Below are 26,557 nucleotides of genomic sequence, written 5' to 3' on the forward strand. Positions count from 1 at the left end.
CACCCTGGCACACGGCCCCCGCCCGCCGTAGTGCTTTTGGGGATCCAGCATAGGATTAGTGGCCCCGTGCAACTTTTGCTAACATTGTTGTCCAGTTCCCAAGTTCCCAGGGTGCACACCCCCCTCAGAGCTGGCCTACCTGGGTCCTGCTAACAACACAGAGAGCAAGCACAGCCCACAACGGAGAGTCAGTGTAGACGACTGCTCTGAAAGGAAAAGTGACTCAGATACAACAGCAGGGCATAAGCAACACACAGAGGCTATTCTCCGGAAGTGCCAGTTTCTGGTGCACAGGGGACATTGCACTGCAGGGCACTGTAGGATCTCTTCTTCATAAAGTCACTACTTGCAAGAGTAGGGGACATAGCTGACTTCCTTAACATACAGAAACAGACACAGAGAGGCAGCCAAAATGAGACAGAGAAATTTATCCTGAACGAAAGAACAGGACAAGGCACACGCAGAGATCAAAACAAAACAGATATAAGTAATATGCCTGACAGAGAACTTATCTCTTTATTTGTTATTATTTTTTTAAGTTTATTTATTTTGAGAGAGAGAGGGAGCGTGAGTGTGTGCATGAGTGGGGGAGGGGCAGAGAGAGAGAGAGAGAGAGAGAGAGAGAGAGAGAATCCCAAGTAGGCTCTGCACTGTCAGCTCAGAGCCTGATGCGGAGTTTGATTCCACGAACCATGAGATCATGATCTGAGCCGAAACCAAGAGTCAGACGCTTACCTGTCTGAGCCACTTAGCCACCCTCCCACCCTGATAGAGAATTTAAAGCAATGATCGTTAAGAATAATCATCGGACTCGAGAAGAATGGAAGATATGAGTGAGACCCTTAACACACGTATGTATATATATGTGTATTATTCAGCCATAAAAAAGGATGAATTCTTGCCATTTGCAACAGCATGGATGGAACTAGAGTATCATGTTAAGCGAGAATAAGCGAGAAAAGTCCGTCAGAGAAAGACAAATAGCATGTGATTTCATTCATGTGGAATTTAAGGAACAAAACAAATGAGCCAGGAAAAAGAGACACAATAGGAAACCAAGAAATGGGCTCCTCACTATAGAGAACAAAGTGATGGTTACCAGAGGGGAGGTCGGTGAGGGGATGGGGAAAATAGATGATGGGGCTTAGGAGTGCAGTTGTCATGGTGAGCACTGGGAGATGTGTGGATTGTTGAATCACTGTCTTGTACACCTGGAACTAAGGTAACACTGTATGTTAACTGGCAGTAAAATAAAACCCTAAAAAAAGAGAAAAGGCTGTATTTAGCAAATGATACAGAGAATGCTTTCAACAGCCACTGATAGAAATCTTTTTTCATCTTTTAAGTTATTGCTGTGAGAATGTTATTTTTCCTTTTCTTAACTTTTATTTTTTCATCAACTTTATTGATGTTTAACGTCTATAACCATGCACACGTTCTAAAGGTACAGTTCCAGCACTAGTGTCTCAAACTCTGAGTTTAGAAGTCCTTCTTTTGTTTTTTTTTTTTTTTTTATATGTTGGTTTATTTTTGAGAGAGAGACCGAGAGAGTGAGAGGAGGAGGGGCAGAGAGAGATTGGGAGACTGGGAGAGTGAGAACCTCAAGCAGGCTCTGTACTGTCAGTGCGGAGCCCGACGTGTGGCTCGAAACCACAAACCCCGAGATCGTGTGACCTGAGCCGAAACGAAGAGTTGGACGCTTAACCGACTGAGCCACCCAGGCGCCCCAGAAGTCCTTCTTAATGTATGAACTTGGTCTTATCTAATGGCTCCTTCTTGGAGACAGGTGGAGGATGAATAAATGGTGTTGATTGTTTGAAGACGTTACCATGGGAGAAGCGAATGGATTGATCCCAGGCTTGCCTGTGTGCCTTTATGATTATAGGCTCTCTATCAGTGAAAAAGCAGTGACAAGTCGTCGTGTCCCTTCCCTTTGGAAATCAGAGCTTGCTCTTCACATCTGACTGGAATAAAGAAATGTCTGTTGCTAGTCAGCCAAAGCCCTAGCACTTAGCAACTGTGATGAGCACATGAAGAACCTTAGGCTGTCTTTAGAGCCCGGTGATGTGTAGGAGAAACCACAAATCTATACTCATCTGTCTGAATCAGCGGCCACAAGAATCTAAATAAGGGAATGGCAAGGAGCTCAGTGAAAACCCTACTGGACATGGCAGGGTTAATTTAACGTACGGTGTTTGGAAGGCCTCGTATGCTTCTGCGGCTTGGCATTTACTGATTGCGTGACCTTGGAAACACTTCTTGGATGCCTAAAGCCTCATTTCTTTTAATCTGCAAAATGGGGGTGGCGGTACCTACTGCCATTCAATAAGTTCATACCGGTGATGCAGTTTCCATAGCAAATGTGCCAGGAAATTAGGTATCAATAACCACAGTTTTAGAGATTATATCACATGATACATTTAAAAAAAAAAAAAAAACAAACTCGGTCAGTAGTGATTCCTTTATCTATTGCTTTAAAATAAACCATCCCCCAAACTTAGTTCCTTAAAAACGATTTTATTGTTTCTTAAAATTCTGTGGATCACCTGGGCTCCGCTGGTGATTCTTCCGTGGCACACGTGGGGTCGCTTGAGTGGCTTCTTCAGCTTGGGAGCTGTGCAGGAGCTAGAACATTCAAGATTGCTTTCCCCCCTCCAGAGACTCTTCCCTCGTGGCCTCTCATCACTCAGTAGTCCACCCTGGGCTTCTTTGTGGCATGGCTGCTGCCTTCCAAGGAGAGCATCTCAAGACCACCCTCCGCGTGTAAATGCTTATCCAGCTTCTGCTTGCGTCGTGTCTTCGTGTCTCAGTGGCTAAAGCAAGTCGCACGGCTAAGTCCAGAGTCAGCATGATGGGGATTGTGCGGTGCACGAACACCAGGAATTATGGCTCATTGGGTACCACCAGTGTGGTAGTTTCCTTCAAGTGATATAAGGCACCCTGAGACCTTAACGTACTTGGGATGTGAAACTCAAACCTGAATCCACGGTGTTGCGTCACGAGTATGGGAGACCGTGCTTCTCAAACTTTAGTGTGTGCTAGAACCACTTGGGCAGACTTTTTAAATTCACCTTCCTGGGCCCCAACTTCAGTAGGTTTGGACCAGAGACCAAAAATGCTCATTTTTAACAATCTCACCAGGTTGTGTTGATGAACACCCAATTTGAGAACCATTGTATCAGGAATTTTCAGGTCAGGGAACACGGTGCATTTCCTGTCGTGATCAGCCTCTGTCAGAGGCCAGCCTTACGGAATTTTATATCCAATGGGAGTTTCTTAGTTCCTTCTCTGGGAGAGGTTAGTAACCGCCATGGTTAGGGGATGGTTAGGGAAGAGGCACCTCTTGGATTTCAGTTGTTCCAATAGCTCAGAGGTAGGCCCCTTGGTTTTTAGGTTGATGAGAATTTCTTGGAATGATGGAAAATTTGGGTGGCCGGGACACTCTGTTCTACCAAAATAGCTTCTCTGATACTCTGAATTCTGTGCAGCAGTTGTTTAATCAGAATAACAGATAAATTTGATCTGTGGCTAGGCAGTCTGTAGATTGACATTTGTCACTAATGAGATTGGAATGGAACCTAGTTTCACTGAAAGAGCATTGGACCAAGTCTAACAGTAAGGAAAATGGCTTCTAAAATAGGTGTCCGAAGGTCACAGTGTATATCAACAACAGCCAAATTATGGCAAGAGCCTAAATGTCAATCAGCTGACGAATGGATAAAAAGGGTGTGATACACACACACACACACACACACCCCGACCCACCCACGCACAGTGGAATGAAATCTTGTCATTTGCAACAATGTGGATGGAACTAGACTGTATTCTAAGCGAAATAAGGCAATTAGAGAAAGATAAATATCATCTGATTTCACTCAACAAACAAAATGGATGAACATAGGGGAAAAGAAGGAAAAATAAGATAAACAGAGAGGGAGGCAAACCAAGACTCTTAAATACAGAGAACAATCTGAGGAGAGATGGGTGAGGGGATGGGCTAAATGGGTGATGGGCATTAAGGAGGGTACTTGTTGGGATGAGCACTGGGTGACATATGTAAGTGATGAATCACTAAAATCTACTCTTGAAACCATTATTGCATTACATGTTAAATAAGCTGGATTTAAATAAAGTTTAAAAAAAAAGAAATGATACAACCTAAAAGAAAAAAGTCATAGTGCAGTTTTTTTTTTTTAATCTTTTAAAATGTTTGTTTATTTTTGAGAGAGAGAGAGCATGAACAGGGAGGGTCAGAGAGAGAGGGAGACACAGAATCGGAAGCAGGCTCCAGGCTCTGAGCTGTCAGCACAGAGCCTGACGTGGGGCTCAAACCCATGAACCATGAGATCATGACCTAAGCTGAAGTTGGACATTGAACCGACTGAGCCACCCAGGTGCTCCCATAGTGCAGTTTTAAGCTTTCATAATTTCAGAATTTCTTTTATAGTCTATTTTTTGTATTCTGAATAATATTTAATTTTAGGTTTATGTTCTGATAAACATTTTAAAAAGAATATTATATAATTAAACTTTCAAATCATATTTTATTCTACATTTGGAGCATTCATATTTCTGAGTTACCAAGACCTACACTAAGACTTGTGAGAGACATCCTGCATGTGTATTACTTAAGGGATGATGTTTATTGGAAGGAGGAGCGTTTCATTTGAAAATAAATTGGAAACTTCATTTTCCCATTCCTTTTTTTTTCACTTTTTTATACTTCAGCATTCAGCCATCATTATACAGGGAATAATGTTATTGAAGCAACTTGACACATATACCTTTGAGATATTGATCTGTTGACCTACTAGGTTCTTTGTATACACAGAGACTTCTAGGAGGGACAGGAGGATCGAGGCAGGCTCTTATGCAGAACTCTGATGACAGAGTTCTCCCCTTGCCCCTTGCCTATTTTACATGCACTGTCTGTTAGAGGACTGTGTAACATACAAACTCTGTTAGAGGACTGTGTAACTTACGAACTCATGAGAACTAACAGCATAGCTAGACACAGGTAGACTCCAGGAAAACATGTATCAAAGTTTGTAGCAGAGGTAGCTTGTTCCCATTCCTTTGCCTTGGAGGAACGCCTCGTACTGGTTTTCTGTGTTTGTGCCTAACCTGTCCTCTGCAGAAATGCCTGTGTAATTGTACAGTGGCCGAAGGAAGACAGGAGTTTCTTCTGCCCAGGCTGTGGTCCTGCTCTTTGAGCTGCTTCCTTCCTCCAGTCCAGGAGCAGCACGTATCCCTGTAGAGGTGGGGTCCAGGGATCCAATGCACATGCTGTTGCTTTATCAGGACCGGTTTTAAAAATGAAAAGCCAAGGCAGCATGAGTTCATGTTGTAAGACTTTAGAAGATTGATTCAGCTTATATGGCAGATTATAAATGCTGAACCTCTGACAATATAATTATAATTGCTTCTTTTTAAAAAAAATGTTTATTTTTAAGAGAGAGAGAGACAGAGCACGAGGGGGTGGGGGTGCAGAGAAAGAGGGGGACACAGAATCCAAAACAGGCTCCAGGCTCTGAGCTGACAGCCCAGAGCCTGACGTGGGGCTCCAACTCATGCACCATGAGATCATGACCTGAGCCGAAGTCGGACACTTAAGCGACTGAGCCACCCAGGTGCCCCATAATTATAATTGACTCTTATGAGGGAGAAAAAAGGCACGCATCTAAAGAAAAGATGGTAAAGGTCTTTGAAAAGCTGGGGTTTCCAGGTGACATGTTAAGAGATGGGAGGAGTTGACACTTCTGAAAAATGCTGAAGGGACATGAATGCTGTACCCGTTTTTGGAGGGGATTGTTAATAAATGGTAGCCTGCTTTTCTACACAGTCACACCTCTTCTTACTCTAGAAACCCTGTGGTTCAAGGCCCTCACATGTTTTGGCAGTTAGTTCATTTGGAACCTATCACCGACTTACAGCCACTGCTTCTCTGTGTTACAGGCGGTGGCTTGTGTCTGCGAAACGGAGAGTGGGTTGCTCGTCCTAGTGACTTCTCCAGACCTGTTCTGGTGGTAGTTACTACAGAATAGCCTAGTTACCAAAGCAATGGTTGGCAGTGTCTCTTCAGGATAATCCTGATGATTTCCATTCCAGCAAATTGGAGAGAGCCTCTGATGTGTTTGAAATCAGTCGTGAAATTTGGGGTAGATTTATGCTGTAGACACTCTGTTCTGTTTTTCTTATTCTTGAGAATATCCTAGATTTGAGATTAGAACAACTGGAAGCCAAATCTTTTTCTTTTTCTCCATATTTTTATTTAAATTCCAGTTACTTAACCTGTAGTGTAATACTGGTTTCTGGTGTAGAATGTCGTGATTCATCACTTACATACAACACCCAGGGCTCCTCCTTAGTGCCCATCACCTATTTAACTCTTCCCCCCGCCTACGCCCCGCCCCCCCCCCCCCCCAGTAACTATCAGTTTATTCTCTATCATTAAGAGTCTGTTTCTTGGTTTGCTTCTTTCCCCGCTGTGTTCTTTGTTTAAGTTTCACATATGAGTGAGATCATATGGCATCTTTCTTCTTCTGATTGACTTATTGTGACTTATTATTACTATGCTTAGCATAATACTCTCTAGCTCCATCCACATCATTGCAAATGCAAGATTTCTTTTTTTTTTTTTTTTTTTTTTTGATGGTGGAGTGATATTCTATTGGATATATATACCACATCTTTTTCTCTGTTCATCAGTTGATGGATAGTTGGGCTCTTTCCATAATTTGGCTATTGTTAATAGCGGTGCAATAAACATTGAGGTGCATGTATCCCTACAAATCAGTACTTTTGTGTCCTTTGGGTAAATACCCAGTAGTGCAATTGCTGGATCGTAGGATAGTTCTATTTTGAACTTTTGGAGGAACCTGCATACCATTTCCCATAGTAGCTACACCAGTTTGCATTCCCGCCAACAGTTTAAGAGGGCCCCTTTCTCGGCATCCATCCTTTTGTTTCCTGTGTTGTTAATTTTAGCCATTCTGGCAGGTATGAGATGATACCTCCTTGGTTTTAATTTGTTTTCCCTGCTATTAAGTGATATTGAGCATCTTTTCATGTGTCTGTTAGCCAGCTGTACGTCATCTGTGTAAAACTGTCTATTCATGTCTTCTCACTCTTTTAACTGGATTATTTGTTTGTTTTTCGGTGCTGAGTTTTAGAAGTTCTTGATATATTTTGGTTACTAACCCTTCATCAGATATGTGTTTGCAACCATTCTGTCGGTTGCCTTTTAGTTTTGTTGATTGTTTCCTTCACTGTGCAGAAGCTTTTTATTTTGATGAAGTCCCAATCCTTTTTTTTTTCTTTTTTTTTGCTTTTGTTTCTCTTGCCTTAGGAGACAGTAGTAAGAAGTTGCTGCAGAAGCCAAATCTTCCTAAGCATCAGGCTGAGTCAGAAGATGAAATTTCCAGTATAATTTGTACGGTGTTTGGCTTTGCATTAATGACAGTTTTCATTTAATATGATCACTGTTAATGTGATTCAAAACACATGCCTCAAATTCTTCATAAGTATGGTGTGAGCAGATATATATTGATATCGATGTCGATCTATCACCAACTTGAGTGCTTGAGGAAAAGTCATCACTCTAAGAAAACCATCTAACATAGGTAGATGATTAAATAATGTTGAATGTTTTCTTTAGGAACTGAGTTTTTTAGGTGTTGGAACTACCAGAATGTTCCTTTTAAGGAATAGACACCAAGGAGATACAAAAGTGGGTAATGCTAAGTTTTAGCCAGGAATTTATCTGGGTAGCTTTTACTGGCATTTGTCTCGTATTAATAGAAGTAATCTACATTGCAGAAAATTTAGAAAACAGAAACATGTTTATTTTAAAAACCACTTACTCCCACCATGTAGAGATTCCTTTTGCAGTGTGGCACGTTCTTCCTTCTCTGCTGTGTTCCATAATCATAAAGTGAGCAAAATAAGCAACACTTAAGGATATATGCCATCTAAGTCTATTCATATAAAGTTCAAATATAGGCAGAAGTCAACTGTGTTTTTTATGTGTTTTAATGCATATGTATGTAGTAAAGAATAGAGAAATGCATGGAAAAGGTTATTTCAGTCAGGTATTCACTGAGGGGAGAAAGGACAGTGATTGGGGAGACACATATGGAGGGCTTCTGGGTGCTAGGAGTATTTTGGTTTTCTTACTTTAGTGGTGGTTGCCATAGATATTCACTTTAAAATTGTTTATGAAACTGAACATATCTGTTACATATTTTACCACCAAATACATACTCTTTATATTTTACAGTAAATACATAGAAATTGAGTGAGGCATAGCATAGATGGCATAGTATGTATTTCAGTAAAACAAAGGTTGTGTCTGTACATTTGTATGTACGTTGAATATTTTTAGAAGAATATATAAGAAATTCTAACACTGACTGCTTTGGAGAAGGACTGAGATGCCGGCATGGGGGGGAGACACTTTTACCATTATGCCCTTTTATTTCCATGTTTTCTGATGAAGAATGGTCTTAAAAATTAAGTGATAGAGGGTAAGGAAAACTAAGACAAAAATACAAAATTTAAGAATTTAACACCTCTCATGGAGTTCCTCCTGAGTGGCTCAGTCAGGTAAGCATCTGACTTCGGCTCAGGTCATGATCTCACCGCCCGTGAGTTCGAGCCCCGCGTCGGGCTCTGTGCTGACAGCTCAGAGCCTGGAGCCTGCTTCGTATTCTGTGTCTCCCTCTCTCTCTGCCCCTAACCTTCTGTCTCTGTCTCTCTCAAAAATAAATAAACATTAAAAAAAAAAAAAAAGACTGTGTAGGTTTGGAGTAGTCTGATTAAGGAAAAATGTGACTGAAAGTTAAAATCATAAGGCTTTTCAGGTCACATTACGTTTTTTCATGGTCAGGAAAATGGTTTTTATGGCACCCTTCTGTCCTCAGACATCTGGCTCACAGCCCTGCTTCTCAAATGTTGTGTGCACCTAGGTCACCTGGGGGGCTTGTTAATATAAAGACTCCGAAGTGTCCAGTTGAGTAGGTCTGTATTTTTGTCAAGTTCCCAGGTCATGGTCATGCTATTACTGCTAAAGTGGGCACTACATTTTGAGAACCTCTAGATGGGAGAGTTGCCCCCTACATGAGGACTATCCTGGAAAATGGAACAAAAACGGATGCCCATACCCAGGGCAGGTAGTATATGCTTCCAGAAGACAAGGGGCAGAAGTTATATAATTTGTGGCCCATGTTGTGGAATTATGTCTATATAAAAAAATTTTTTTTAATGCGTGTTTATTTTTGAGAGACAGAGAGAAACAGAGCGTGAACAGGGGAGGAGCGGTGAGAGAGGGAGACATAGAATCTGAAACAGGCTGCAGGGTGCTGTCCGCACAGAGCCCGACCCGGGGGCCTGAACTCACAAACTGAGAGATCATGACCTGAGCCAAAGTGGGATGCTCAACCGACTGAGCCACCCAAATGCCCCCAATTATATGTCTATTTTTAAGCCTGTCTATGAATGACAATGTAGGTCTTAGCCGAGGAAATCAAAGCCACTTAAAATCAGCAGAAGAAACAGTGTTCTTGAAGTAGATAACTACATTTGTGCATTTCCTTTAACTGTGACCTGGGGTAGCTAGAATAAACAAAGATCAATGTACTTATTTTTTAAAAACGGGACAAAAGACTGGCTTTGAGAATCTTTTTCTTTCGGACCTTTTCACAAAAAAGGAGGCCAACAATGGAACTCATTTTAAGAAAGGGAAAAGATTTCTTTGTTTTGTTCATGTCGGAGCTAATAATCGATGGTTTGAATTACTTTTTCATTGGGTTTATCTTTTTAAGGCTAACAGATTTCCGTCGATGAATTATAAGATGTATAGCCCTTGTATAACTCAGGAAAATCTCCTAGAAATATGAAGTCAGCTTCTAATGGGACTCGTGCTTATTCCCTCCACAAGAGGGACTGGCTCTTTCAAAATTAGGAAGGATCTCGCCCTGTACTGGAGCTGGCAGTATCCTGTGGTGTCGAAACTCAGTGTTGCTTTGTGACTGAGTGATTGACTTGTTTTCTGTAGTAACCTGGCATTGACTTTGGACTTCTAGTGACCTATTTGCCTCACGTTACAAAATTTTCAGTTTCTGGTCTGTCTGCCCGGTTCGCTACTTTTGTTTTTCTTGGACTGTCCTTGTTTTAAAATTGTGATCTCATTTTAGTCATGATAGCTGTTCTTGGCTTCTTTTGCTGTACCGAGCCTACCCCTGTCTTCCCAGCAAAGGAGGGATTCTTGACTGCCTTTTCCTGGAGATCTTAGATCCTACACATCTTTTCTATTGTTCCTAAGTTGGTATGGAGCCTGCTTTTATTTTCTACTCACTTAATTACAACTATCATGAATTTTAATGCACTTAGCTACCATATTGTGGGTACATCTGTAAAGCTACATTGGTTATTTTTATTGCCTTGTAGGGAATTTACATATTATGGTTCTTAGGATATTGGTAAGGATAAACGTGTATTTTAGATGTGGGTGTGTGGTGTAAGTGGAGAATCAGAAATGCTATTTGGATGAATTAGGTCTGTCTTTCATTACACCTACTTGCTACTAGAATAGATTTTACGATCAGCTAATGGAATAATTTGAGATCTTTTAAGACCTAAAAGCCTCACTAGCTCTCACTTTAACAGTTCTGCTAAATACAGACTCTCATCTGCAGTTAATTTAAAGTGATTCTACAATATCTTTGCTTACTAGAAGGCAGACACTCATAACACATTTGCATCCAAACTACTTTGCAGGTATATTTTCTCTTCCGATTAAAAATTACTGGAAGATTGGGATGTCTGGGTGGCTCAGTTGGTTGAGCATCCAACTTCAGCCCAGTCTTGGTTCGTGGTTCATGGGTTCAAACCCCATCATCCGGCTCTGTGCTGACAGCTCGGAGCCTGGAGCCTGCTTTGGATTCTCCGTCTCCCTCTCTCTCTGCCCTTCTCCCACGTGTGCTCTCACTCTCTTTCCTTCTCTCTCACAAATAAATAAACATTACAAAAATTAAAAAATTGGGGTGCCTGGGTGGCTCAGTCCATTAAGCGTCTGACTTCAGCTCAGGTCATGATCTCATGGCTCGTGAGTTCGAGCCCCACACCGGGCTCTGTGATGACAGCTCAGAGCCTGGAGCCTGCTTTGGATTCTGTGTCTCCGTCTCTCTGCCCCTCCCCTTCTCGTGCTCTGTCTCTCTCTCTCTCAAAAATGAACGTTAAAAAAATAAAAAATAATTGCAGGAAGATTATTAGTGAAGTGGCATTGCCTGGGAACATATTGCTGTCTAGGAAACTGAAAGCTTTTCCACCTGTTTTTTATGCCCAAGGTTATTTGTTATGCATATCTGCTGGGATTACTATTAAGTTCCTTGTGTCGAATTTAGTAACGCTTGTGATTTCTCTTGTATTTTGCTATTGAAATTGATCTGAACTCTTACCATCTCTAGCTCTGAGTGTCCTTTTCATGGGCTCTTGTGTCTATGAGTTGGGTTTTGTTTTCATCTATTTATACCTTCTTACTGCATGGAGTAAGCTTCACATTGATAGTAAAGGCGGTTTTCAAGTTTTCCCACGGTAGAGGGGTGCGTTCCTTGCCTGCAGGGTTGCTTGTAGGTGTATGGGTTACTGTAGAGTATGAGCATCATGATATAAAGGGAAAATATCAAGGAAAGACCTTAGTATCAGGGTAAGTTCTTTCCATAGAAAGTATTTTTTTGTCACAGTTTTAAAGAATGTCGTCCAGGGGCGCCTGGGTGGCTCAGTCGGTTAAGCGTCCGACTTCAGCCCGGGTCACGATCTCGCGGTCCGTGAGTTCGAGCCCCGCGTCGGGCTCTGGGCTGATGGCTGAGAGCCTGGAGCCTGCTTCCGATTCTGTCTCCCTCTCTCTCTGCCCCTCCCCCGTTCATGCTCTGTCTCTCTCTGTCTCAAAAATAAATAAACGTTAAAAAAAAAAAAAAAAGAATGTCGTCCATCTACCTTGTTAACTACTTAACTTTTCTCTTGATGATTTTCTCTCTATCAAAGTTTTGTAGCACTGCTAATACACAGTAAAGTGATTATTGTTTCCGCTCTCTTTTTCCCTCAAATGTTGATAAGCATCAAAATGGTTAGAAGGAAAGAAAGCTTAAACTCTGAATCATTAATAAATTGGGCGATCATCCTGTGAACATTTCAAAATTTGCTAGATACAGATTTTATATTCTTCTGTTATTGATTTTATAGTATATACTCAGAAGATCAAAAAAAGGTAAATTATACATATGTAGATAATGTGTATTTTTGCATATTGTAGGGGATGCAAACTTTTATCTTTACCCTCGTAGAGTTTTTTCCGTCCTTGATGGGAAGTACGTCGCTTTCCTGCTAATATGGGGAGGATGTCTTTCATGTGGGGAATTTCATCTCCTGCTATTAGAAAAAGAAGAAAGGTCAGAGTGTTTTTCTTGCATTTGCTGAGACACTTGAATGTCTTTAACTCACAATAGTCAATATCCCAGAGCAATGTGTTTTGGGGTGGCATGAATTATTTAATATAGATGAATTATTTAATTAAATGATATGTACATGCCGATTAAATATTTTGACTGTTGTAGTATAACATAATCAGATTCTAGGGCTGGCAGAACTTGGTTTAAATTCCGTTCTGTCTCTGGGTGCCTAGGTGGCTCAGTTGGTTAAGCGTCCAACTCTTGATTTTGGCCCAGGTCATGATCTTACAGTTCATGAGTTCGAGCCCCGCTTTGGGCTCTGCACTCACGGCACGGAGCCTGCTTGGGATTCCCTCTCTCCCTCTCTCCCTCTCTCTATGCCCCTCCCTTACACATGTGTATGTATTCTCTCTCTCTCTCTCTCTCTCTCTCTCAAAATAAATAAACCTGAAAAAATTTTTAAATAAAAGAAATTAATTCAGTTCTATCTCTTACAGGCTATTATTCTAGGGCATGTTGTTTTTCTCTTGAGTATAGTTGGTAACAATCTATAAAATGAAGGTAATAATAGTACTTGCCTCCTAGGATTGTTGTAAGGATTACATGAAATAATATGAGTAGCACATACAATACATACAAGAAAGACTAATTGTTGTCTTCTAAATTTGTGTTATCTTTCCACAGCGTAGACTGGCTTCTGATAAGTGACTGCCATGTCAGAGACTGTATTTTCTAATTTTCCTTATACAGTCCTATCACTGGTTTTTTGAAAAGGCTGTTCTCCACTGAATTGCCTTAACGTCTTTGTCAAAAACTGTATTTATGTGGATCCGGTGCTGGGTTTTCAGCTCTGTTCCATTGATCTATATGTCTGTTGCTCTTGATTACTGCAGTCTTGATTACTACAGCTATACGATAGTTAGGAAATTGAGGAGACTGATTGCTTTGACTTTTTCTTGGAATTGTTTTAGCTCTTTTAGTTCCTTTCCCTTTCCATATAATTTCAGAATAATCTTGTCTGTATCTACAAAGTATCTTGCTGGGATTTTGATAGGAATTACATGAAATCTATCAATTTGAGGAGAATTGACATCATTACTGTGTTAAGTCTTCTAAATCATGGATACTATGTGACTCCATTTATTTAGGTCTTCCAGCATTTTGCAGTTTTTTTTTTTTTAATCTTTAAAAAAAATTTTTTTTAATGTTTATTCTTGAGAGAGGGAGAGAGAGCGTGCGCACACGCATGAGCAGAGAAAGAGAGGGAGACACAGAATCCAAAGCAGGCTCCAGGCTCTGAGCCGTCAGCACAGAGCCCAGTGTGGGGCTCAAACCCACAAACTGCAAGATCATGACCTGAGCTGAAGTCGGACACTCAGCCGACTGAGCCACCTAGGCACCCCATCATTTTGTAGTTTTCATAACAAATCCTGTGCATGTACTGTTAGACTTACGTCTAGTAGTTTTTGCCTTTTTGAGTGATTATAAATGATATAGTTTCAGTTTTAGTGTCCACGTTTGTTGCTCGTATGTAGATACACTGTTGATTTTTGTACGTTTGTCTTACATCCTGCAACCTCGCTGAAGTCAATTATTAGTTCTAGAATACATTTTGTAGTTTTTTGGATTTTCTGTATAGACAATGGGTCACATACAAATGGAAACAATTATGTCTCTTTCTTATCTGAATGCCTTTTTCTTTTCTTGCTTTATTTACTGGCTTAAACTTCTGGTACAATTTTGAATAAGAAAAATGAGAATGGGCATTCTTGCCTTTTACGATTAGGCATATTTTAGTTTTAGCTTTTTTGTAGATGTTCTTTATGAAATTCAGGAAGTTCCCTTCTATTCCTCTTTTTTTTCTTAGAGTTTTGACCATGAATGGGTGTTGAATTTTTTCAGAAATTTTGTTCTGCATCAGTTGATATGATCATGTAATTTTTCTTTCAAAAGCCTTTTAACATAGATGACATTGATTGATTTTTTTCTTTTTTAACAATGAACTAGGCTTACATTCCTGAAATAAACCTCACTTGGTCACGTTGCTGAATTTGATTTGCTAATATTTTGTTAAGAATTTTTGCAACTGTATTTATAACGATTTTGATATGTAGTTATATTGTTTTGTACTTTGCTTTTGGTATTGGAGTAATACTATTTTCATAAAATGAATAGGAATTACCCAGTTTATTTAAGTTTATATTGCACTTTCTTTTAGCCTAACATTGTGTTTTGAATTTATGTTTTCAAAGATTATTTAATTGCACAGAAAAAAATTCTTTAAAAATTTTAAAGTCTGAATAATAGTTGTAGGGGGCACCTGGGTGACTCAGTCGGTTGGGTGTCTGACTTTGGCTCCGGTCATGATCTCACTGCGTGTGAGTTCCAGCCCTACATTGGGCTCTGTGCTGACAGCTCAGAGCTTGGAGCCTGCTTTGGATGTGTGTCTCCCTCTCTCTCTGCCCCGCCTCCACTCACACTTGTGATATTGCCTGTTTCATTATATTCTAACTTCTAAATATTATTGTTTGATTTGGTATATGGTTTCTTCTGATTTGTCACTCTGGGTGTTTCTTCGTGTTTCAGTCAACGCTGTTCCAATGTCTTGAGGAAAGTACTTGTAAATTCCCAAGACTTCGAGTTTTGTTGTTAACTTTTCTGGAAATTTTCTCGTTTTGTTGTGTGGTAGTCAAATAAAATGGCCCATGTAATTTGTATTTATTATAGTTACGTTGGAATGTTTAGCATATGCTTAATTTTTTAAAAAATCCACTTATGTTCATAATATTTTTCATCGAGTCTGCAAGAGTTGGAGAATGGTATATTTCTGTTTATCTCTCCTTTATTTCTAATATTATTTTTCTTTATGAATGCCATGTCGTATATTCTGTGCATATACATTTGTGATACTCTGGTTTTACTTTTCAAAATATCCTGAGATATTTTTCCCCTGACTTTTATTTTGTTTATTGTTAATATTGCTACCCATTTGGCTATTTTGATTTTGTTCACTATATAATTCATCTTACTTTCTATATTGTATAAATAGAACATAGTTGGGCTTTAACGTTTCACCCAAACTGAGACTGTCTTTAAGTGGGGATGTATAAGCTGATTTATCTTAGTTTTATGATTTTGATTTGTTTTTAACATTTTATGTATTAAATCAACTTTTATCCTGCCCTTTTTCCTCTCGTATGGATTTTTGTAGGGAAACTTTCTATTTCAAATTTTCCTTCAAGTTTTAAATATTCCTTATGAACCTATAGAAATTGTTTTACTGATGCATGCACCTGTCTCCAGACATAGGACTCTAGCCCTCTACAAAGTTCACTGCAGATATTTTTAGGAGTCCCTAGTGGAAGAGAGAAATCGGATAGGCTTTGTTTGTCGGATGCCACGTGAGGACCCCCTTCTCCCCTCTTTTCTTGCCCTGATTTACTCCTAGCATGTATCACTGTGTTTGCCAGATAACGGCTGGCTTTGACCACACTGACTTTTCTTCTCTGGAGAGCCATTGAATCTTCCGGGCTCTGTTGTGCCTGTAGCTGATGTTGCTGTGACCCCGGATACCTGTCTCTCCAGCATCTCTGTGCAGGCATCTCACTAGGAGTGACCCAGACTCTAGCATAGTCCCCTTGAGATGTCCTGGCAGCACAGGGTTCTCTTGTGGAATGGGAGGCATAAGATTTTAAGGGAACTGCTAAAATTAGATTCACGGTAATTCTGGAAGCAAAGCTACGCATTCAGCTGAACTTCCACTAGTTCACTCGTGATGAGGATTATCTGCTACTGCCAACATGACCTGTTAGTGCTGTTGTGTGCCACTGGCTATGCTAAGAATTTTACATATAAACACACATTTAATCCTCATAACAAGGCTGTGAGGGACGAACTACATGGTTTTGTTTTTTTTTTTTTAACAAATGAGGAAAGAAACCGACACCGTGTAGAGGTGAAACTGAGACAGGCCAAGGAGAGGGCTTTTCAAACTGGATTATTTGCCAGGACTTACATCCGTGGCCTGGAGAGCAAGCTGATTCTTAGCCCCTGGCCAGATATCTCGTGTGTAGTTGTTAGTAATCTTCCTCCTTCTATGCCATGCCCTGGGAGGTTTTACCCCTCTTTGGCAGCTCTAAGGCGAGAGAGAATAACTCATTTTTAACTCCGGGCTGTTTGGAGCAGTATAATCCGAATTCAATTCTTTTTTATTTATTTTTGGGACAGAGAGAGACAGAGCATGAACGGGGGAGGGGCAGAGAGAGAGGGAGACACAGAATCGGAAACAGGCTCCAGGCTCCGAGCCATCAGCCCAGAGCCTGACGCGGGGCTCGAACCCACGGACCGCGAGATCGTGACCTGGCTGAAGTCGGACGCTTAACCGACTGCGCCACCCAGGCGCCCCCCGAATTCAATTCTTAAGGGCTGCCTTTCTGACTAAGTGCCCTTCCTTGTAGGGATGATGATGGGTAACACAGCCGAGTCAAGGTCAATCTGCTAATATGGATTTGTTGCCCCTGACCAGATACCAGGTCAGAGGGAGAAACGATGGACTCTCAAAAATAAATACAATTTATGTATTTATTTAAAACTGAAAAAAATTCCCATCTTTGTTTCCACTTTAGATGCAAGCTGGATTTTCTTTGTAATTTGGGGGAAAAGCTTGTCCCAATTCCCAGGACCCTCATAAAGTTGCTGCTTCCATACCCAAATAAGTCTTGGACATTATGTTAGCACCGCATTATATGTGTGCCTCATTATACCTGCTTTGGTGACCTAGGACCCCATATCTGGCACCTGTGAATCCATCCTCGGTCATAGAAGCCTGGTGGCAGTTTGTTTTCCTCCAAGTGATACCCACCATGTCCTGTATTTAAATTGTGTGAAAATTTTGTGCCTTTGTGCTTATTGATACCTGTTGGTGTTAAAGTACCTGTTTTGTTCAATTGCCTTGCAGTTGTTTTTTTTTTTCCTAGTAGGTACAAACCTGTTTTATTTATTTATTTATTTTAATTTTTTTTAACGTTTATTTATTTTTGAGACAGAGACAGAGAGAGCATGAATGGGGGAGGGGCAGAGAGAGAGGGAGACACAGAATCCAAAGCAGGCTCCAGGCTCCGAGCCATCAGCCCAGAGCCCGATGCGGGGCTCGAACCCACAGACCGCGAGATCGTGACCTGAGCTGAAGTCGGAAGCTCAACCGACTGAGCCACCCAGGCGCCCCGGTACAAACCTGTTTTAATTTAAATGGTTAAGTCTATTTCTAAAAATAGTATTTAAATTTTTTTTAATGTTTATTTATTTTTGAGGGGTGGGGCAGAGAGAGAGGGAGGCAGAGAATCTGCACTGGCGCAAAGCCTGATGGGGGGCTCGAACTCGTGAGCCGTGAGATCATGGCCTGAACCGAAGTCAGAGGCTCCACCGAGCCACCCAGGCACCCCTCTAAAAATAGTATTTGAACGTCAGTGTACCTGAATGTTTTGTTGTCAGTTTCTTCTCTTACACTCTCCAACCATGATCCTTTTCTGAACTTCGTGGACAGAGGGAGGGTTCATCTTCTAATCCCACTTACTGATCATTTGGCCATGCCTAGGATTTTTTCCAAGATAATTTGTTGTTGCCTATAAACCCTCTTATCAGAATCAGCACACATTGGAATACTGTACCTGTTGTTTTGTTTTTGTTTGTTTTCGTTTCTTTTTCAACCCTTCCCACTACAGCCTTTCTTTCTCAGGCTGCAGTATATCCTCTCCTGTGTGAGTCAGATTGTCCAAAGCGGACACTGTTAGTGCAGCTGATAGAAACCCAGCTTGAATCTACTAATTCTCATTTAACTGGACTGTTGGAAGAAGAGCAGAGGTTGAACAGGGTTTAGGGAGACGTGGTTGACATCTCTCTTCTCTCTGGCTTTTATATTTGCTCCTCTTGATTGTCAGGTTCCCGTTCTGGGCTTTTTTTGTTGTTGTTGAGAGAGTGTGAGTGGGGGAGGGGCAGAGAGGGAGGGAGACACAGAATTGGAAGCAGGCCCCGGGCTCTGAGCTGTCAGCACAGAGCCTAATGCGGGACTCCACGAGGGGCTCAAACTCAGGAATCACGAGATCATGACCTGAGCCGAAATCTGACACCTAACTGACTGAGCCACCCAGGCGCCCCTGTCAGCTTCATGCTCTTAAGTAAGTTTTGCCCAATACCTTGGGAGAGAAGGATGGTTGCCAGCAGTGAAGGGCTTACCTACTTATGAACATAGCGGAGAGTGCTTTTTTCCCTGGTTCTAGCTTAAAAAACAAAACAAAACAAAACAGTGAAGGCCTCTGATCGGCTTTTGCCAATGATAGGCCCATTGCTGTGTGAATTGCTCTGGTCTTAGCAGAGGGCTGATAGGTCTTGCTGTTACCTCTGGACTTTTCACTGAGACCTTGGTCGTAGAGTTGTGAGGGAAAATGGCAGGCAGCTCCCATTCCAATCAAATGACCGGTGAGATCAGTTTTCTTAAAAGAGGATGGGGAGCTCTTAATCTCAGGAGAAGCAAGAGTTTTTAGAACACCAAAGCAATAGATGTCTGATATTAATGATTGGATACAGGGTGGCCATTTACAAAGAGGCTTTTGAACAATCCGAGTGAAAGGTAGACAGATAACAAACTAAGGCACTGGGAGTGGAGATGGAGAGGTGATTTGACATTCAAAAAATTTAAGAACATTCATGGAGTTATAAGCAAACCATTAAAAAACAAATTAGCTATGCAAACACCAGCCAAGGGGAAAAAAAAAAAAAAAAAGTCGTCTGCTTTGACCCTTTCGAACTTGTTTGCTGCAAGGCAGGCAATTTTACTTTTTTTTTTTCTTTTTGGTACTTCATTTACATAGTTATTGTTATTTGTTCAGTCATCTGAACATTTTCTGTCTAGAACAAAGTAAAGGACATATGGTTATTGACAGTTTGTTGTTTCGAGCTGTTAAACACAGAACAGGTTTCTTAAATGCCTCTCTATCCTGCCTCCACACATAACCAACTGAATATAAAAACAGCAATATCCTTGACTCACGTCTGACTGTTCTTGGCAGAATGGCAATATTACTTGAACTATAACTTTTTTTATTCGTTTATCTGTGAACAGAATTATTCTGTGCAAGTGGTACATCTTCATGGGGCGTGGTTTAATGTGATTATAGATTTGTAATAGATGTAGATTGTAGATCTCTTTGCGTTGGTTAATGCACGAGGCTTAATCCTGCTCCCATGTTTAAATGATTCTTTTGTAATCGTGTGAAGCATCTTCTTTATTATAACAAGAAAGACCCTTTACGTTATCCACGAGAGCAAATCGATTTTCATAATAATCGGTTTATTTGCCTCTTGAAATGTGGTGACGTTTGCACTAATGGTACAAAACCAAATGGTGGGTAACACTGCTGGTGCCTTAGCAAAAAGTAGCAAAAGACAGTGGAAGCCAACTGCACTAATAGTCAGGTTTTTTTTTTATTAAATTGTCATGTGCTTGCAGAAAGAAAAGCCACTTTCGCTTAAGAATGTCCTTGATGAAACAGAAAAAATTAATTTTATTCATTCTTGACCTTCAAGTATATGTCTTTTTAATATTGTGTGTGAAGACATGAGAAGTCTGCATAAAGCACTTTTGTTCTATCCTGAAATATAATGTGATCTTTAGGACTAGCATTTGTATAACTGTTTGACTTTTGAGCTCAACTAAAAGGCTTTTTCATGGGATATCATTTTTACCCAAAAGAATGACTGGCAGACATACTGTGGTTTTTCACACTTAGGTATTTGGCGTGAATTTTTCTTGAAATTAAGTAAGCCTGTTATTTCAGAGAAATGACAACGGACAAAAATTGTTGCCAAAGGTAAAAATGCAAAAGAAGGTAAAATGAGAAATGAAAATCATAATTATGTTCTTGCAAAAGTATATTTACCACCTTAAGCTTGACAGCTTCCTAATAACTTACAGACTATTCTGATGAAATTGGTGGCAATGTTAACAAATGTGATTTTTTTTTTTCCTGATGTACTGTAATGAAATGAGTCAGCATTTGGAAGATCTGCACAACTGAGTGAACTAATATTTTCCAAAGGATCAATGTGTAATGTTATAAAATCATGCATGGGTAAAAGATTCTTTCAAAGTATAGGATAGACCTGTGAATTTTAATGCAGCAGGGTAAAAAATTCATTGGTAGAAGTTTGAAGTTATATGTTGCAGTGAGATTTTAGGAGAATACTGTTTGTCAAAGAAGAATAAATACATTTACATTAAAGGCTATTAAAATACTGTACTATTTTCTAACTAAATGTACTTTAACCAAAACAACACATAGCAGCAGATTGAAAGCTGGAACAGATGTAAGAACAAGGCTGCTTTCTATTAAGTTAGACATTAAAGAGATTTTCTAAAACGTAAAACAATGCTACACTTCTCATTAAATTTTTTTCTTAGAAAATACATTTTTTTCTCACAAAATGTTATGTATGCCAACATGTGAAGAATTTTTGTTGTATTTAAATTAACATTTAAGAATTTTCTGTTTCAATTTGTAACATAACAAATATTGACAGATATAACCTATATAAGTACAAGTTTTTTAGAATCTTTAATAATTTCTAAGAACTAAAGTGTCCATGAGGCCAAAAAGTTGTGAGAACTTCTGGCCTATTGGGTAAAATCCAAACCTCTAAATATGGTCTATAAGTCCTTCTGTCAATGGTTTCTACCACCTCCCCTGCCTTCTCTCCTGGTTTCCCCTCCACCAAGATACATACATCGCTGTATCTGTGCCCAGCGCTCTCTTTGTCATGAACGTCCATCTTCTTCCCACTCTCTGTCTAAAGCAGTCTCCCACATGTTGCTTAGGACATTTATCTCTGGCAATACTCTTTGTCATAAATTCTACTTTATCTGAAATTAATGTGACCACTGCAGCTCTCTTGTACCTATTGTTTGCATGGTATTTTTTTCCATCATTTATTTTCAACCTATATGTGTCTTTATATTTAAAGTTGTTTTTTTTTTGTTAATAGCATATAATTGAATCTTGTTAATTCATCTAAAATCTCTGCCTTAAATGGGAATTTTTAGTGCACTAACATTTAATGTAATTATTGCTATGATTGGTTTTAGGTTTACTGTTTTATTATTTGTTTTCTATTCTCCTTGCCCCCCTTCCTTCTTTGGATTAACTGATATCTGATATGTATTAAATTCATGTACATTTTAAACCTACAATACAATGCTAAAATTTTTGCTTTAATCAGACGTGTTTTTTTTAAGTAGGCTTTTTTTTTTTTTTTTAAAGTAGGCTTCCTACCCAGTGCAGAGCCCAACACAGGGCTTGAACTTAAGACCCTGAGATTAAGACCTGAGCTGAGATCAGGAGTCGCTTAACTGACTGAGCCACCCATGTGCCCCCATTAGGCATGTGTATTTTAAAGAAATTAAGAGGAAAAAAAATAATCTTTTGTATTTACCCACATAGTTACTTTTAATTATGCTCATTTCTCCTGAGGGTCCTATTTTTAATCTTGTTACATTTTCCTTCAAGTTAAATAATTTCCCATTATCATTTCTTGAAGTAGGAGTTTGGTAAAAACAAATTCCTTTAGGGTTCTTTTTTCTCAAAGTGTCTTTATTTTATCATGCTTCTTGAAGTTTTGTGCTGGGCATGGAATTTCACATTGACAGTTTATTTTTCTTATAGCACATTAAAAATGCTTAGCTGTCCACCTGCCTCCAGGAGAGGGAGAAGTCAGCAGTCATTAAAATTGTTATTCCCTGTATACAGTGAGTCATTTTCTCTGGCTGCTCCAAAGACTTTCTTTATTTTTTATTATTAGACGCTGGATGATGATATGCCTAGTTTTTTTTTTTTTTTTTTTTCCTTTGAGATTGGTTTAAAAAAGCACAAAGTGGATTCGATAGGTCAACAAATTTGGAAAAAATTCAGCCATTATATCTCTAAATATTTTCTGTATTATTTTAGACTCCAGTTACATGTATGTTAGGCTTTTTTCTGTTGCTTCAGCCTGATACTCTGTTCATTGTTTTTCAAAAATTGTCTGTTCTTTCTTCAAATGGGATAGTTTCTGTTGATCTCTCTTCAGATCGATTGACTCTTTTTATGTCTAAATTTATTCTGCTCTTACGTCTCTACTGTGGATTTTGTAGTTCAGATGTTGCATTTTTCGTTTTTATTGTTTTTATTTGATCCTGTTTGTAGTTCTTAATCTCTGTTGATATTCCCTATCTTTTCATGTATTTTGAGTGTACTTCTCTTTTATTCGCTAAGCAGTTATAACGGTAACTTTAAAATCTTTGTTTCTTAATTGTAACGTCTGCATCATCCGAGGTTGGTCTTCATCGATTCTCTTTTGTCTTGGAATAGGTCATGTTCTTCTGTGTCCTCGTGTTTCAAATAATTATGCATCATATCCTGAATGTTATGAATGAGATATTGTAAAATTATGGATATTGTCATCTTCTTGAAAGATATATTGATATTTTAAATGCAACCAGTAAACGTGCTGAATTGATCGGGCAATCTCTGTTCCCGCTTTGGTGGGTGGTAACTCAAAGCCTCGTTCAGTCCTTTCAATCATAGCTGGGCTTTTTGGAGTCTGCTTCATGCCTGAATGCTTCAGTTTTCCCAAGATTTGAGCAACGTTTATACACAGAAGTCAGGCTTTCTTCTCTGGCTTCTCTTTTTCCTGGGATTATCCGTCTACTCACTTTCCAGTGGCCATGGTTGCCTAAACCTTGTCTTCTAGTTCTTTAAATTTGCTACTTCTCTGGGTTTTCAATCAGAGTTTCAGTGTAGACTGTGGCTTTCTCCTCAGCCTAAATACTGCAAAAACAGGGAACCCACTCAGTACCTCCACGTACTTGTATTGTTATGTTTTTTTTCCCCAGAGGTTTTTTTTTTTTTTTTTTTTTTTTTAACGTTTATTTATTTTTGAGACAGGGAGAGACAGAGCATGAACGGGGGAGGGTCAGAGAGAGAGGGAGACACAGAATCTGAAACAGGCTCCAGGCTCTGAGTTGTCAGCACAGAGCCCGACGCGGGGCTCGAACTCACAGACCGCGAGATCATGACCTGAGCCGAAGTCGGCCGCTTAACCGACTGAGCCACCCAGGCGCCCCTTCCCCAGAGTTTATAGTTATTATCTGAGGGAAGGTTATATTCCAATAGGAGCTACTCAGCCATAGCAGAAACAGAACTCTCCTTTTTTCCTCCCCGCTTTTTATATTTAAAAAGCCTACCTTTACTTGAAGAAAAAATAGTCACCTAGGTATTTTTCTAATTGATTGGGGGTTCTTTTGTTTTTTGTTTTTTTATTTTGTTTGTTTTTGCATTTACTTTAAGTATATTTTGGGTTATTGTTTGTATATGGCATGAAATAAGTGTGAACTTTTTCTCTCAGATCATTAAGCCAACATTTTTAAATAATCCTTTTCCCTCTTCCTAACTTTAATTGCCCATTTGTAATTTTCCAGTGTTTTCAAGTGTTTCGGTGTTTGTTTGCTCCGAAGAGTCTTAGAGTTCTTTAGGTCTGCACCAAGCAGAGCCGCGATTGTTTCTTTGGTTATTTCTGAATTCAGTGAACAGTATTTATGCAACACCTATACTACATGCTGGATACAACGCTGGGCGCTGGAGATAAAATGAGAACTGAAATGAACGTGGTCCTTGCCTTAGGGAGTTACATTGCCCAGCGAATTTTACATACCAGGCTTCCACGTATGCGTTTCTTTTTCTCATTAAACTTGTAGAAAGACAGTGGGATTTGGAGATACACTAACATTATGATTTCAGGCAAGTTATCGATCCTCCAAAACCTGATAGGAGTGTTGCTTTAAGGATTAAATGCTATCAATTCATAAGAAAGAGCTCAGTCCCCAGTAATTGTTAATCAATTTTTTCTTTCCTAACTAATATTTTTCCTGTTGATTAACGACTTAGAATTTTGGCTCACATTCTCATATCCAATATCATCTGAGTCTTTGGTGCAGATTTTTAGTGGGTTACCTAACTTCTTTTTCCTAACACTGTTAATACATATCTTTCAAGTGTCTCTAATGTCAGCATGCCATCCTGCTTATGCCGAAGGCTTTATCTGCATTCCCAGGGCCCTTAATCTCCTTTAATTCTGGACTGTCCCTCCATTCTAAGAATTTCCCCCTCTGTTTGATATGGCGATACTACTGTAATATTTTATTCTTTAATTTCCTGCACATCTCTTTTTACATACCCTTCTTTACTCATTTTCATTCTTTAACTCCCAAACTTTAGATATTTTCTCAAAAATCATTCCTCCCAGGTTGTTTTTTTGGTTTTGGTTTGTTTTTGCGTTTCCTCTTCTTTTTGTCAAACCAGCAGACCTCTGTTCTCCTCATTTCAGCTCTAACCTGTCTTCACTCCTCATTATTAGCCTTCTACCTGTCTAGCTATTGGATGTAATCCCTTATCACCTATTTGGAATAGGGAGTGTATTCACTCATTCATCAATCATTTTTTAGTCACTGGATATGCTGTCTTCTCAAACACTGATCAGTGTTCTGTTCTAAGATTCTATGTTCAGAATAATTTGCTGCCTTTCCCCTTAATTGTTGGTTCATAACCTCCGTGGCAGCTTTCAGTGTGTAATCTGAAACTGGCCCCTGAACTCATAAGGAGGGACGGAAGAAACAGGAAGGCCACTCCAGATTGGCAGGTGGCAGTCTCAGAAAGCAAGGAAACTTACATGCAAGGCTTGCGTTGGGCAGCAGCCAGGCAAGTGGATCCCACATCCACCTTCCAAATCTTAAAAAGTTTCTATAGAGGCCTTCTGGGTTCAGTCACGCATACCATGTAGGTATTCTCAGCACCACATCCCTGTCTCAAGGCTGTGTCCTTGGAGCAGCCTCTGGGAGTGGGAAAGGCAAGCAGAATGCACATTCCAAGGATGGGGAGGGAGCAAGGAGCCCTGGAGTGCCCGGGTCCAGCTCACTCGTCAGCTGGCCATCATTCCATCTTGGTGGCCTTCCCCAGGAGCTCAATCAGTTTGTTTTTCTTACTTGTTTTCTTCTTAGAGATGCTATCAACCTTTCAGTCACTTGGACTCAAAACCTTTATTTCTACATCTTCACGCTCTGTGTTCAATTTAGTCCTGTTAATTCTTGTTTGGAAATGTCTTATATTAATTACTTCTTTCTCTAGTGCTGCCATCCAAGTTCAGTGAGCATGCTAGATGATTTCAAAAGCCTTTGTTATTCTGTCTTTTATTCCTTTTCAGACTAGCTTGCCTGTCATTATTACATCAGTAATCTTCCTAAAACACTATTTGTCCTGTATTCTTCCGCTCAACATTTTCAGTGACTCTCCGTCTCTTTTGGCAGTGTTTCCTCTGGAGGAAAAATATTCTGATGGACCCCCAGTGTTGACATAAATTATTGTAATTATAGTGCAGCTTAAATATGTCCAAATATAAAACTAAATATAAACCTTTGTGCATGCAACTGTACAGCTGAAGCAATTTACAAATTCATCACCAACAAAACTATAAAATGGATAAAATTTAAGTTAACAACACTGATTAGATCAAGGATATTTGACAAAACTCAGTCACCAAACTCAACGCCGATATGATGCGGACTGCTGTGAGTTGGCGTGGGCCTGTTCTACCCTTCGGACTTCTGAGAAACCTTTGTTTTTTTCACAATACACCCTGGTATCATTTGGTCTTCCCTTGGTACAAATGCATCATTTGAGAAATAGATCTATCATTGTCTTTTTTTTTTTTCCCCTTCTATCCCTCAATCTGCTGCAATTATAATAGCCCTACTTGGCTGCAGTAAAATAGTAAATAAAAGTAAATAAAACGGATACTCTTTGGTGATGTTGGGTTACTAGGTGAGCATCAAGGTCGTTCCAGAATATATGGGATAGGGGTGCGCATGTGTGGGTGTGGGTTTAGTTGACTTGGAAAAAAGAAGCTTAGAAGATTTTTATACTAAACTAATGGAATTTCAAAATCAGTCCTAGACTCCCAGAATCTACAGACCCTATTATAAAAAGTCCTGATCTGTGGGATAAGGACCCAATTCCTCATGTTGATATCCA

At 39.7% G+C, this 26,557-nt stretch overlaps 1 protein-coding gene across 1 annotated transcript in view; it reads left to right on the forward strand.

Annotated features, from left to right (window-relative positions):
• Positions 1-26,557, forward strand: part of NME7 (NME/NM23 family member 7) — a 258,655-nt gene that overhangs the window by 94,742 nt on the left and 137,356 nt on the right. The window lies entirely within an intron of this gene.

This window comes from Panthera pardus, unplaced genomic scaffold (assembly GCF_024362965.1).
Source record: "Panthera pardus isolate Hobbes unplaced genomic scaffold, ASM2436296v1 HiC_scaffold_21, whole genome shotgun sequence".
Lineage (NCBI taxonomy): Eukaryota > Metazoa > Chordata > Mammalia > Carnivora > Felidae > Panthera > Panthera pardus.